Source organism: Muntiacus reevesi, chromosome 1 (assembly GCF_963930625.1).
Source record: "Muntiacus reevesi chromosome 1, mMunRee1.1, whole genome shotgun sequence".
Classification (NCBI taxonomy): domain Eukaryota; kingdom Metazoa; phylum Chordata; class Mammalia; order Artiodactyla; family Cervidae; genus Muntiacus; species Muntiacus reevesi.
The window spans coordinates 231515179-231528857 of record NC_089249.1 but is presented as its reverse complement, the minus strand read 5'-3'; the positions used below and the strand labels follow the sequence as shown (position 1 = coordinate 231528857).

At 41.5% G+C, this 13679-nt stretch overlaps 1 protein-coding gene across 4 annotated transcripts in view; it reads right to left on the bottom strand.

The window, feature by feature from the left end:
- ARHGAP26 (Rho GTPase activating protein 26) overlaps positions 1–13679 on the bottom strand; it is a 663940-nt gene that overhangs the window by 509297 nt on the left and 140964 nt on the right. For all 4 annotated transcript variants that reach the window (XM_065918816.1, XM_065918817.1, XM_065918815.1 and 1 more), the window contains one exon: positions 7298–7449. The gene's annotated coding sequence lies outside the window, so the exon portion shown is untranslated. The remainder of the gene's footprint in view (positions 1–7297; positions 7450–13679) is intronic.

Sequence of the window (13679 nt, the reverse complement as noted above, 5' to 3'; positions counted from 1 at the left end):
TCTTTGTTTTGCAGTGTATGATATAAATTGTGGACATTTAAGAATCCAATATTCAGTTCCCATTTTTATTCAGGAGTGTGTTGATTATTCTCTCCCAATCTTGACTCTCCTTTTTCTACCTCAGAACACCTCTATTTCCTCCTTTCCCCTTCTCTGCCCAATTCAATTCTGTGAATCTTTGTGGGTGTCTGGGCTACGGAGAACACTCTGGGAACAGACAATTGCATAGATTGGTCTCTCTCCTCTTGAGTCCCCCTTTTTCTCCTCCTGTTCATCTCTATCTCCCTCCTCCCTCTCCTCTTCTTCATGTAACTCTGTGAACCTCTCTAGGTGTCCCTCACGGGGGAGAATCTTTTGCCATTAACCTAGAAGTTTTATTATCAGTGCTGTATAGTAGGAGAAGTCTTGAGACTACTGGAAGAATAAAACTGAAACCCAGAGGCAGGAGACTTAAGCCCAAACCCGAGAACACCAGAAAACTCTTGACTACATGGAACTTTAAGTAATAAGAGACCGTCAAAAAGCCTCCATACCTTCACTGAAACCAACCACCACCCAAGAGCCAATAAGTTTTAGAGCAAGACATACCACGCAAATTCTCCAGCAACACAGGAACATAGCCCTGAACGCCAACATACAGGCTGCCCAAGGTCACACCTAACACATAGACACATCTCAAAACTCATCACTGGGCACTCCATTGCACTCCAGAGAGAAGAAATCAAGTTCCACACACCAGAACACCAACGCAAGCTTCCCTAACCAGGAAACTTTGACAAGCCAATCGTCCAACCCCAACCACTGGGTAAAACCTCCACAATAAAAAGGAATCACAGACCTCCAGAATACAGAAAGCCCACTCCAGACACAGCAATCTAAACAAGATGAAAAGGCAGAGAAATACCCAACAGGTAAAGGAACATGAAAAATGCCCACCAAGTCAAACAACAGAGGAGGAGATAGGGAATCTACCTGAAAAAGAATTTAGAATAATGATAATAAAAACGATCCAAAATCTTGAAAATAAAATGGAGTTACAGATAAATAGCCTGGAGACAAAGATTGAAAAGGTGCAAGAAATGTTTAATAAAGACCTAGAAGAAATAAAAAAGAGTCAATTAAAAATGAATAATGCAATAAATGAGATAAAAAACACTCTGGAGGGAACCAAGAGTAGAATAACAGAGACAGAAGATAGGATAAGTGAGGTAGAAGATAAAATGGTGGAAATAAATGAAGCAGAGAGGAAAAAAGAAAAAAGAACCAAAAGAGATGAGGACAACCTCAGGGACCTCTGGCACAATGTGAAATACCCCAACATTCGAATCACAGTAGTCCCAGAAGAAGAAGACAAAAAGAAAGGCCATGAGAAAATACTTGAGGAGATAATAGCTGAAAACTTCCCTAAAATGGGGAAGGAAATAGCCACCCAAGTCCAAGAAACCCAGAGAGTCCCAAACAGGATAAACCCAAGGCGAAACACCCCAAGACATATATTAATCAAATTAACAAAGATCAAACACAAAGAACAAATATTAAAAGCAGTAGGGGAGAAACAACAAATAACACACAAAGGGATTCCCATAAGGATAACAGCTGATCTATCAATAGAAACCCTCCAGGCCAGAAGAGAATGGCAGGACATACTTAAGGTAATGAAAGAGAATAACCTACAACCTAGATTACTGTACCCAGCAAGGATCTCATTCAGATATGAAGGACAATTCAAAAGCTTTACAGACAAGCAAAAGCTGAGAGAATTCAGCACCACCAAACTAGCTCTTCAACAAATGCTAAAGGATTTTCTCTAGACAGGAAATGCAGAAAGGTTGTATAAACGTGAACCCAAAACAACAAAGTAAATGGCAACGGGACCACACCTATCAGTAATTACCTTAAATGTAAACGGGTTGAATGCCCCAACCAAAAGACAAAGATTGGCGGAATGGATACAAAAACAAGACCCTTATATATGCTGTCTACAAGAGACCCACCTCAAAACCAGAGACACATACAGACTAAAAGTGAAGGCCTGGAAAAAAATATTTCACGCAAACGGAGAACAAAAGAAAGCAGGAGTCGCAATACTCATATCAGATAAAATAGACTTTCAAATAAAGGATGTGAAAAGAGACAAAGAAGGACACTACATAATGATCAAGGGATCAATCCAAGAAGAGGATATAACAATTATAAATATATATGCACCCAACATAGGAGCACCACAATATGTATGTCAAATGCTAACGAGTATGAAAGAGGAAATTAATAGTAACACAATAATAGTGGGAGAGTTTAATACCCTACTCACAACTATGGATAGATCAACTAAACAGAAAATTAACAAGGAAACACAAACCTTAAATGACACAATGGACCAGCTAGACCTAATTGATATCTATAGGACATTTCACCCCAAAACAATCAACTTCACCTTTGTCTCAAGTGCACACGGAACCTTTTCCAGAATAGACCACATCCTGGGCCACAAATCTGGTCTTGGAAAATTCAAAAAAATTGAAATCATTCCAGTCATCTTTTCTGACCACAGTGCAGTAAGAGTAGATCTCAACTACACGAAAAAAATTGTTAAAAATTCAAACATATGGAGGCTAAATAACACGCTTCTGAATAACCAACAAGTCATAGAAGAAATCAAAAAAGACATCAAAATATGCATAGAAATGAATGAAAATGAAAATACAACAACCCAAAACCTATGGGACACTGTAAAAGCAGTGCTACGGGGAAGGTTCATAGCATTACAGGCTTACCTCAAGAAACAAGAAAAAAGCCAAATAAATAACCTAACTCTACACCTAGAGCAATTAGAGAAGGAAGAAATGAAGAACCCCAGGGTTAGTAGAAGGAAAGAAATCTTAAAAATTAGGGCAGAAATAAATGCAAAAGAAACTAAAGAGACCATAGTAAAAATCAACAAAGCTAAAAGCTGGTTTTTTGAAAAAATAAACAAAATTGACAAATCATTAGCAAGACTCATTAAGAAACAAAGAGAGAAGAACCAAATTAACAAAATTAGAAATGAAAATGGAGAGATCACAACAGACAACGCTGAAATACAAAGGATCATAAGAGACTAATACCAGCAGCTCTATGCCAATAAAATGGACAACTTGGATGAAATGGACAAATTCTTAGAAAAGTATAACTTTCCAAAACTGAACCAGGAAGAAATAGAAGATCTTAACAGAACCATCACAAGCAAGGAAATCGAAACTGTAATCAGAAATCTTCCAGCAAACAAAAGCCCAGGACCTGATGGCTTCACAGCTGAATTCTACCAAAAATTTAGAGAAGAGCTAACACCTATCTTACTCAAACTCTTCCAGGAAATTGCAGAAGAAGGTAAACTTCCAAACTCATTCTATGAGGCCACCATCACCCTAATTCCAAAACCAGACAAAGATGCCACAAAAAAAGAAAACTACAGGCCAATATCACTGATGAACATAGATGCAAAAATCCTTAACAAAATTCTAGCAAACAGAATCCAACAACATATTAAAAAAATCATACACCATGACCAAGTGGGCTTTATCCCAGGAATTCAAGGATTCTTTAATATCCGCAAGTCAATTAATGTAATACACCACATTAACAAATTGAAAGATAAAAACCATATGATTATCTCAATAGATGCAGAGAAAGTCTTTGACAAAATTCAACACTCATTTATGATTAAAACTCTCCAGAAAGCAGGAATAGAAGGAACATACCTCAACATAATAAAAGCTATATATGACAAACCCACCGCAAGCATTACCCTCAATGGTGAAAAATTGAAAGCATTTCCCCTGAAATCAGGAACAAGACAAGGGTGCCCACTCTCACCACTACTATTCAACATAGTCTTGGAAGTTTTGGCCACAGCAATCAGAGCAGAAAAAGAAGTAAAAGGAATCCAGATAGGAAAAGAAAAAGTGAAACTCTCGCTGTTTGCAGATGACATGATCCTCTACATAGAAAACCCTAAAGACTCTTCCAGAAAATTACTAGAGCTAATCAATGAATATAGTAAAGTTGCAGGATATAAAATTAACACACAGAAATCCCTTACAATCCTATACACTAACAATGAAAAAACAGAAAGAGAAATTAAGGAAACAATACCATTCACCATTGCAACAAAAAGAATAAAATACTTAGGAGTACATCTACCTAAAGAAACAAAAGACCTATACATAGAAAACTATAAAACGTTGATGCAAGAAATCAAAGAGGACACAAACAGATGGAGAAACATACCGTGTTCATGGATTGGAAGAATCAATATTGTCAAAATGGCTATTCTACCCAAAGCAATCTATAGATTCAATGCAATCCCTATCAAGCTACCAATGGTATTTTTCACAGAACTAGAACAAATAATTTCACAATTTGTATGGAAATACAAAAAACCTCGAATAGCCAAAGTAATCTTGAGAAAGAAGAATGGAACTGGAGGAATCAACCTGCCTGACTTCAGACTCTACTACAAAGCCACAGTCATCAAGACAGTATGGTACTGGCACAAATACAGAAATATAGATCAACGGAACAGAATAGAAAGCCCAGAGATAAATCCACGAACCTATGGACAGCTTATCTTTGATAAAGGAGGCAAGGATATACAATGGAAAAAAGACAACCTCTTTAACAAGTGGTGCTGGGAAAACTGGTCAACCACTTGTAAAAGAATGAAACTAGAACACTTTCTAACACCATACACAAAAATAAACTCAAAATGGATTAAAGATCTAAATGTAAGATCAGAAGCTGTAAAACTCCTAGAGGAGAACATAGGCAGAACACTCTCCGACATGAATCACAGCAGGATCCTCTATGACCCACCTCCCAGAATATTGGAAATAAAAGCAAAAATAAACAAGTGGGACCTAATGAAACTTAAAAGCTTTTGCACAACAAAGGAAACTATAAGTAAGGTGAAAAGACAGCCCTCAGATTGGGAGAAAATAATAGCAAATGAAGCAACAGACAAAGGATTAATCTCAAAAATATACAAGCAACTCCTGAAGCTCAATTCCAGAAAAATAAATGACCCAATCAAAAAATGGGACAAAGAACTAAACAGACATTTCTCCAAAGAAGACATACAGATGGCTAACAAACACATGAAAAGATGCTCCACATCACTCATTATCAGAGAAATGCAAATCAAAACCACAATGAGGTACCATTACACGCCAGTCAGGATGGCTGCTATCCATAAGTCTACAAGCAATAAATGCTGGAGAGAGTGTGGAGAAAAGGGAACCCTCTTACACTGTTGGTGGGAATGCAAACTAGTACAGCCACTATGGAAAACAGTGTGGAGAGTCCTTAAAAAACTGGAAATAGAACTGCCATATGACCCAGCAATATCACTTCTGGGCATACACACTGAGGAAACCAGATCTGAAAGAGACACGTGCACCCCAATGTTCATCGCAGCACTGTTTATAATAGCCAGGACATGGAATCAACCTAGATGCCCATCAGCAGATGAATGGATAAGGAAGCTGTGGTACATATACACCATGGAATATTACTCAGCCGTTAAAAAGAATTCATTTGAATCAGTTCTAATGAGATGGATGAAACTGGAGCCCATTATACAGAGTGAAGTAAGCCAGAAAGATAAAGAACATTACAGCATACTAACACATATATATGGAATTTAGAAAAATGGTAGTGATAACCCTATATGCAAAACAGAAAAAGAGATACAGATGTACAGAACAGACGTTTGGACTCTGTGGGAGAAGGCGAGGGTGGGATGTTTTGAGAGAACAGCATGTATATTATCTATAGTGAAACAGATCACCAGCCCAGGTGGGATACATGAGACATGTGCTCGGGCCTGGTGCACTGGGAAGACCCAGAGGAGTCGGGTGGAGAGGGAGGTGGTGGGGGGGGGACCGGGATGGGGAATACATGTAACTCCATGGCTGATACATGTCAATGTATGACAAAACCCACTGCAATGTTGTGAAGTAATTAGCCTCCAACTAATAAAAATTAAAAAAATTTTTAAGAAAAGAAACTAAAAACTAAAAATAGGGATACCATATGATCTAGCAATCCTACTCCTGGGCATATAACCAGAGAAAGCTATAATCTGCAAAGATACATGTACCCCAATATTCATAGCAGCACTGTTTACAATAGCCAAGACATGGAAGCAATCCAATGTCCACTGACAGGAACGGATAAAGATGATGTGGTACATGTATACAATGGAATGTTACTCAGTCATTAAAAAGAAAGAAAAATGCCATTTGTAGCAACATGGATGAACCTAGAGTTTGCCATGGTAAGTGAAATCAGAGAAGACAAACGTGTCACTCATGTGTGGAATCCAGTTTTTTTAAATGATTCAAATGAGCTTATTTACAAACAGAAACAGATTTAACAGATATTGAAAACAACCTTATAGTTATCAAAGGGGAAGTGAGGGGGTGAGGGATAAATCAGGAACTTGGGATGAATGCACAAACTCTACTTTATATGAGACAGATAACCAATAGGGATCTACTGTATAGCACAAGGAACTCTACTGAGTGTTCTGTGGTAACCTATATGAGGAAAAAATCTAAAAAGGAATGAATATATGTATACTGAATCACTTTGCTATACACCTGAAGCTAACACAACACTGTAAATCAACTATATTCCGATAAAATTAAAAAATAAAAATAAAGTAAAATAAAATAAAAGACTACTTCTTATTTTTAAAAAATAAAACAGGTGATGTGGACAGTTTTCTGAAGGTTCTCAAACACTCCCCTTCGCCACCCCCCTCAAAGCTTTGTCACAGGCCAGGTGAGCTGTGGGGTTTCTCCATCATAATTTCTTGGCCTTAGACTCAATGTGGCCTCAGATTGTATCACTTTTCTTTCTCTGCTTCTTTGTGCTCTGTTGATCAACACTTCCCCTCAGTTGCTGAGGGAAGTCTAGTTGAGTCAGGAAAAAAATTAGGGTCTATGGGACAGAAATTCAAACTTAACTGTTGTAAAGCAGTGGCTTCCTGAGTGTCCTGGTATATTAGCATCTTTTACGCAGCAGTTTTTAATGTAAATGTGTTCAAATTGCTGAGAGATCTGTGGTCAAAGTCACCTGTTAAACAGGAAGTCATCATACCCAGTCTATTTAGTGAGTCTGGGGTGGGAACAAGGAGCCTGTATTTTTCAACAAGTACCCAGGAGACAATGTAGGGAGCCTATGGACCACACTGTGAGAAACAGCCCCTAAGGACCTGGTCAATGAGCCCAGTGTCTGGGTCTGGCTACTCACCTACCAGAACTTATGGTGCTATGTGTGTTCTTCTCCACAGAGGAATCCAGCTCACTCTAAGTTGAGGATCCACTGCCACAGGAAGTACTTCATTCAGAAAAAAGCAGACGGACTTTCACTTTTGAGATTCCTTCCTCCAGGGGCATCCAACACCACCTGAAAATCATGGTACAGTGCTTGTCAGCATAGAATCTCTGAAGAAAAACTCCGATGTGCCCCAGTCATTGAGATCTTTAACAAAAATGACTACAGAAATGGAAAGTATGAGTATAACCATTTTACAGAGCTTTTCTCTCTTTTCCTGGGTCTCGTGGAATCCCTGGGGTGAAAGTGGCCACTTAGGGTCACCCACCTGACTGGGAGACCGGCCGCTCCACTGTCTTCAGGAGCAAGGGAGGTAGCGGCAATAGCTGTATCCGCCCATCATCCAGAGTCAGTGAGGCTGGCACACATCTTGAACAGCTGCATATGAGCACTAGTTGGGCTCTTCCATGCCGGGTGCCAGGTTGCTGCAACTGCCCGGGAGAACATGCTCTGTGGAGGGGCTAGCCACACCTGGAGGGAATGATGTCACCTTCAGGAATGCTAGATTCGCCTGCAGGCAGACAAGTGCACTGGGGAAAATCAGCACCCTCAGCACCCAATTATGGCTAATTCAACTGCAGAACTTGTGGTTAGACTTGCCTGTCCAAGCGGGAAGCTTCTCAGGGGGACCAGATGGCTTCATTTATAGTTTATGATAAAGCTGAAGTCTCATTCAGATGAATGTAACTCCCATTTTCCAGTCAAAAACAATGGAATCATGGGGCTAGCCTTAAGCTTAGCTCCTCTCCTGATCTCCTGATACCTCTAGTGGGTATCACTGGGGCTGCTTAAGCCATTGTTTTCTCTCATTCATTCAACAAACATTTACCAAGCGCCTACTATGATAATCACAACTCACACTGTCTAAGTGATTGCCCTGAGCCAGGCACTGGTCTAGGGTTGGCACGTCCATCTCATACAATTCTCATCAAACCATATGAGTGAGAGATCCCATTTTACAGATGAGGAAATTGAGGATCAAAGAGGTGAAGCTGCCTGCCTAAGATGCCACAAACAATAAGAGATAGAGCAGGGACTTCCCGGGTGGTCCAGTGGCTTAGACTGAACTCCCACTGCAGGGGGCCTGGGCCTGGTCAGGGAACTAAACCCCACACGTCGCAACTAAAGATTCCACAAAGATCGAAGATTCCGAGTGCCGCAACTGAAATCCGGCACGGTCAAATAAATATATAAGTAAATACAATTTTTTTTTTTTTAAAAAAAGGAGATACAGAACAGACTCCCAGGCAGTCAGCCCTTCCTGTGTGCCCAGCTGAGCTGAGGCAATGTCCTCTTTGTGCCTTGCCATGGATTCACTGATCTATTCATACTACAAATCTTTATTCTTACGCGGTGTCCCCTCAGCCTATCCACCTTACACACTCTGACACTGGCCCTCCTTTCTATCTACTAGCCCTCCCAGGTAGATTCTCCTCACTCCTCCTGATGCTTTGTCACCACTCTCCTGATCTTCCCTCCACCCTGCGGCTCTCCCACTGGTTGATCTCTTGAACCCTGGTATTGTTCAGAGTTCTCTGACATTCAGCCCCACAACCTTTACCCCAGGAAGACACTCCTGACCCATCCCTTCCCCATATTCACAACTCCACAGTGTGATCTCGCTGCATACTGGAGATGCCTTTATCCCAACATGATATCCCATGACAGGTGGCACTTCTATTTTTCAGAATCCCCTATTAAAATGACTTCATGAAGTTGGACTGGTGTCCACCTCCCTACATGGTACATGATTGGTTTCCAATAAATGTCTGTCAAACTGACCAGAACTGACTCACATGCTTTATATACCAAGAGTATGAGCAAAAGAAAAAGCAGAAATGGTATTTTAATACAAGATGGTAAATATAACCTCATGAATATCACATGCTTAGAAGAGAGAAAAACAGGACAAAAATATGCTAACAGAACTATACAGGAAGGGCCATAACACATAGGATAAATGCATGACTAAGGAATCTGACCACTTGAATTTGAATCCTGGCTCCCAACTTGGTAACTATGTGATGCAGAGTCAATGACTATATCTCTCTGATGCCGAGTCCCATCCATAAGTGGAACTAACTCATCTTACAGGGTTGTGGGAGGATCAATGAGGTAGTCCCACTTATAGATGAATGTTGTATTTATTTTTTGTTCATAATGTACGTATTTGATAATAAAAGACTGAGGGAGGAATAAACAGTATAGTATTTTGAGACTACGGTACAAACCCCCAAGTCAGACAAAAAATGCATGTGAGAACTGACCAATCAGAGGTCCAGATTTTTAAATTTTTAATTAGCCATATTTAGTAATGAAGAAACTTCATATTAAGGAAAAAATCCAGAGTTCTGACTTCTCTTGAGAAGTTAGAAGAGTTGACTGCTATGGACTTCTATCTCTCCATGGCAGTAATTGTCTGGATTTGTATACTAACTGCTCATTTTGGCAGACATCAGCTCTCTAGCTTCCCCAGAACCTCCCATGCCCACTGCTTCTTACTTGGCCTACTTCACATTATAAGTATTTGAGTTTGCAACCCCTGTCATATGTGATGCCTTCTCAATTCAATATAGTTTATTATTATACACAGTTCTCCTCTGTTCAAAAATCTAGTATAGCTCTCTAGCACCTCCATCATCGAAGTCAAGCTTTGTCATCTTCTCAATCTGGAGACCCACCCAGTCTCACTTCTCATGACCCCCGTCACACCTTAGCTTCTCCCTGCTATGGGGCTGGCATGGCCCCTCCCTCCCTCCTGCTCACCTGCCAAAGCTAAGCTCAGGTACAGCCACTTCTCCACACTCTGCAGCCTGGGGTGCTTTCCACCCCCCAGACTTGCGTGGCATGATGGACAGGAGCAGCCACGATTCCAGTGCAGTCAGGGGTTCTCGGGCTTTACCCCACAAGGAAATCTGCCTTTGTCCACTCTGTTCTCTCCTTTCCCCCTGCCCCCCTGGGGTCCCCATCCTTGCTGGACCTAGCCCTGAACTTTTGTGATTTTAAACAAAACCAGAACAGGGTGGGAGAAATAAGACAAGAGCTGTGAGAGGTTAGGGGAAAAGGAAGAGAAAATCAGGGCTAACCCAGGGGGGTCAGTTGCACCAGAAGGAGAAAGGGAGGGGCTGCAGCAGCATTGGGAAAGAATGGAAGTCCAAGGTCAGGAAGGGAATTTGGCATAAGGGGAACTTCCATGCTGTTTCCCCCTGTAGCCAGAACCACACCCTTCGGGACTCCCTCGGTCTTTGGTTTTCTATGGCAATCCTATCTTCTACAGGAAGAGTGGAAGCTCCATGAGGACAGATGTCCAACTTAGCACTCCTTTCTATCTCCCAGAGCCAGAGATTCCGCAGGTTAATGCAGAGTGACAGACCTCAGTATCCTCAGGTATTCTCAGGTAAGTGACCTGAAGAAGATGTTGGGCATCAAGAAGGTGGGCTCTTAGATTTCACTTCCTGGCAAAAGTGTGATGAGATCAGATAGCAAGGTGGTTTTGCCTCCCAGACAGTAGCCAGGGAGATGCTTTGGACTGGAGAACAGTGGTGCTCAAGCTAGAGCCTGCAGAGCAATCATCTTGGGGGAGAGTGGGAGCTGTTCATTAAAAGAAATGGCTGCCTCGCCTCCAGGGCATTGGATACAGCTATCTGAGATGGAGCCAAGAATTTGCTTTTCCAACTACTTCCCAGGTAGTTGGACCAGGGATTACACTTTTGAGAAACCTAGCTCTAGAGTCCAAGGTTGTGTGGTGTTAGTCGCTAAGTCTCATCTGACTCTTTGCGACCCCATGAACTGTAGCCTGCTCGGCTCCTCTGTTCATGGAATTCTCCAGCCAAGAGTACTGGAGTGGGTAGCCATTCCCTTCTCCAGGGCATTTTCCCAACTCAGGGATCAAACTCAGGTCTCCAGCATTGCAGGCAGATTCTTTACTGTCTGAGTCACTAGGGAAGCCCAGAGTCCAGGACTGAAGTCTAACTCTGAAGCCACATCATTCAGCTACTTGATGGAAGAAGAGTAACTGCTCCCGGCTCCATTCTTCCCTGCCTAGGTCACTCAACCTTCCTGCCTTCATCCAGACCATGAATGCGTACGACAGTGTGGAGGGTGTCTCCTTGTGGCACAAATGGAAAATTACCTGAACTGAAATCTCACTTTTACCCCTGGAAACTTGAGATGCTTATCATTCACTAGATCTGGTCCATGAGGAAGGGCCAAGGGTCCATTCAGATGGGTAATGAGTTGACTACTTGGCACAAAGTTGCCTGAGGACAGCAGAAATTATTTATTCTCTTGGCTTTGGGATTTTACAGGGTGAGAAGTATTTTAGAATAGTCCAAACCGGATTACTCGCTAAATTCTCTGTTGGAGAAGATGCCTTTGTAACAGATGTTAGAACTGGACAATTTCAAAGTCCTGGAAACACTATGTGACCAAGAAGGGACCTTAGGATGACTATGAACCATTTCCCCTATGACTTCCCTAAAATTATAAAGCTGGCATTATTAACTGTGATCTAGTGTGAAAACACTCTGGTGTCCAACTCTGTTACCAACTGATTTGGCAAAAGCACAAGCTTCTTGCAGGAATTACAACATCCTTATAGGCTTTGCTGCCACCTGCTGCTCGGGCTTGGGATGTGCAGGAAATGGTAACCAGGAAAATGTCAGCTGAGCAGGCTTCTCAGCCTTTATAGTATATTACCATCTGCTGGAGGGCTTGTTAAACCATAGATTTTTGGGTTCCACCTCCAGGGATTCTGATTCAGTGGGACTGAAATGGAGCCTGAGAATCTGCATTTCTAATAACTTCCTGGATGACGATGCTGCTGCTGGCTGGGAGGCATGCAACTGATGGCATTTGTAGTTTCTCTTCACATCATACTTACGCTAGAAACTGACCATCAATCAGTGTAAGTTGCAAGCAACCAAAAGTCTCTAATTTAGGGTTTCTCACCTTGGGCCCTATTGATGTTCTGACCTGATAATTTGCTGTGCATGTGTTTTGGGGGGCGGCGGCTATTCTGTATGTTGTAGGATGTTTAACAGCACCCCTGTCCTATACCCTCTAGATGCCGGTAGCACCCCTGTCAGGCATTAGCGCCTGAGAGCCGCTGCTCTAAACGGCGGGTACATTTTCCTCTCCCACTTGATAGACTGTGACAGTGTCCCATAGTACTGCCTTTAAGACAAGGTGCCACTGACCTACAGTAAATTTTCAGTTCTATGGGTTTAACTAACAACAAACAAAAAAACAGCTTACATTCGTTGACTACCTACTCTAGGCAAGGCACTCTACTAATGCTTTTTAATTACCCTCTTTAACTCCTATAACCACTTTCTCACTAATGAGGAAAATGGAGCTTCCATGGATTAAATAACTTGTCCAAGGTCATGGTTAATACCAGTTAGATCTGACTGGGACAGGGGAGTGTGGGGCTGAACCAACCAGCACAGTCCCATAGAAGTATAAAGCAAGTCACAAATGCAAGCCATATATATAATTTTACATTTTCTAGAAGTCACATTAAAACAGAAAAAACAGTCAAAATAATTTTCATATCCTCTATATGTGAATTAGACCATAAAGAAGGCTGAGTGCCACAGAACTGATGCTTTCAAACTGTGGTGCTAGAGAAGACTCTTGAGAGTCAGTCCCTGGACAGCAAGGGATCAAAGCAGTCAATCTTAAATGAAATTAACCCTGAAAATTCATTGGAAGGACTGATGCTGAAGCTGAAGCTCCAACACTTTGGCCAGTTCAGTTCAGTCACTCAGTTGTGTCTGACTCTTTGCAACCCCATGAACTACAGCACACCAGGCCTCCCTGTCCATCACTAACACCCAGAGCTTGCTCACAATCATGTCCATTGAGTCAGTGATGCCATCCAACCATCTCATCCTCTGTCGTCCCCTTCTTCTCCTGCTTTCAATCTTTCCCAGCATCAGGGTCTTTTCTAATGAGCCAGTTCTTTGCATCAGGTGGCCAAAGTATTGGAGCTTCAACTTCAGCATCAGTCCCTCCAATGAATATTCAGGACTTATTTCCTTTAGGATTGACTAGTTTGATTTCCTTGCAGTCCAAGGGACTCTCAAGAGTCTTCTCCAATACCACAGTTCAAAAGCATCAATTCTTTGGCACTCAGCTTTCTTTATGGTCCAACTCTCATATCCATATCTGACTACTGGAAAAAACCACAGCTTTAACTAGACAGACCTTTGTCGACAAAGTAATACCTCTGTTTTTTAATATGGTGTCTAGGTTGGTCATAGCTTTTCTTCCAAGGAGCAAGCGTCTTTTAATTTCAT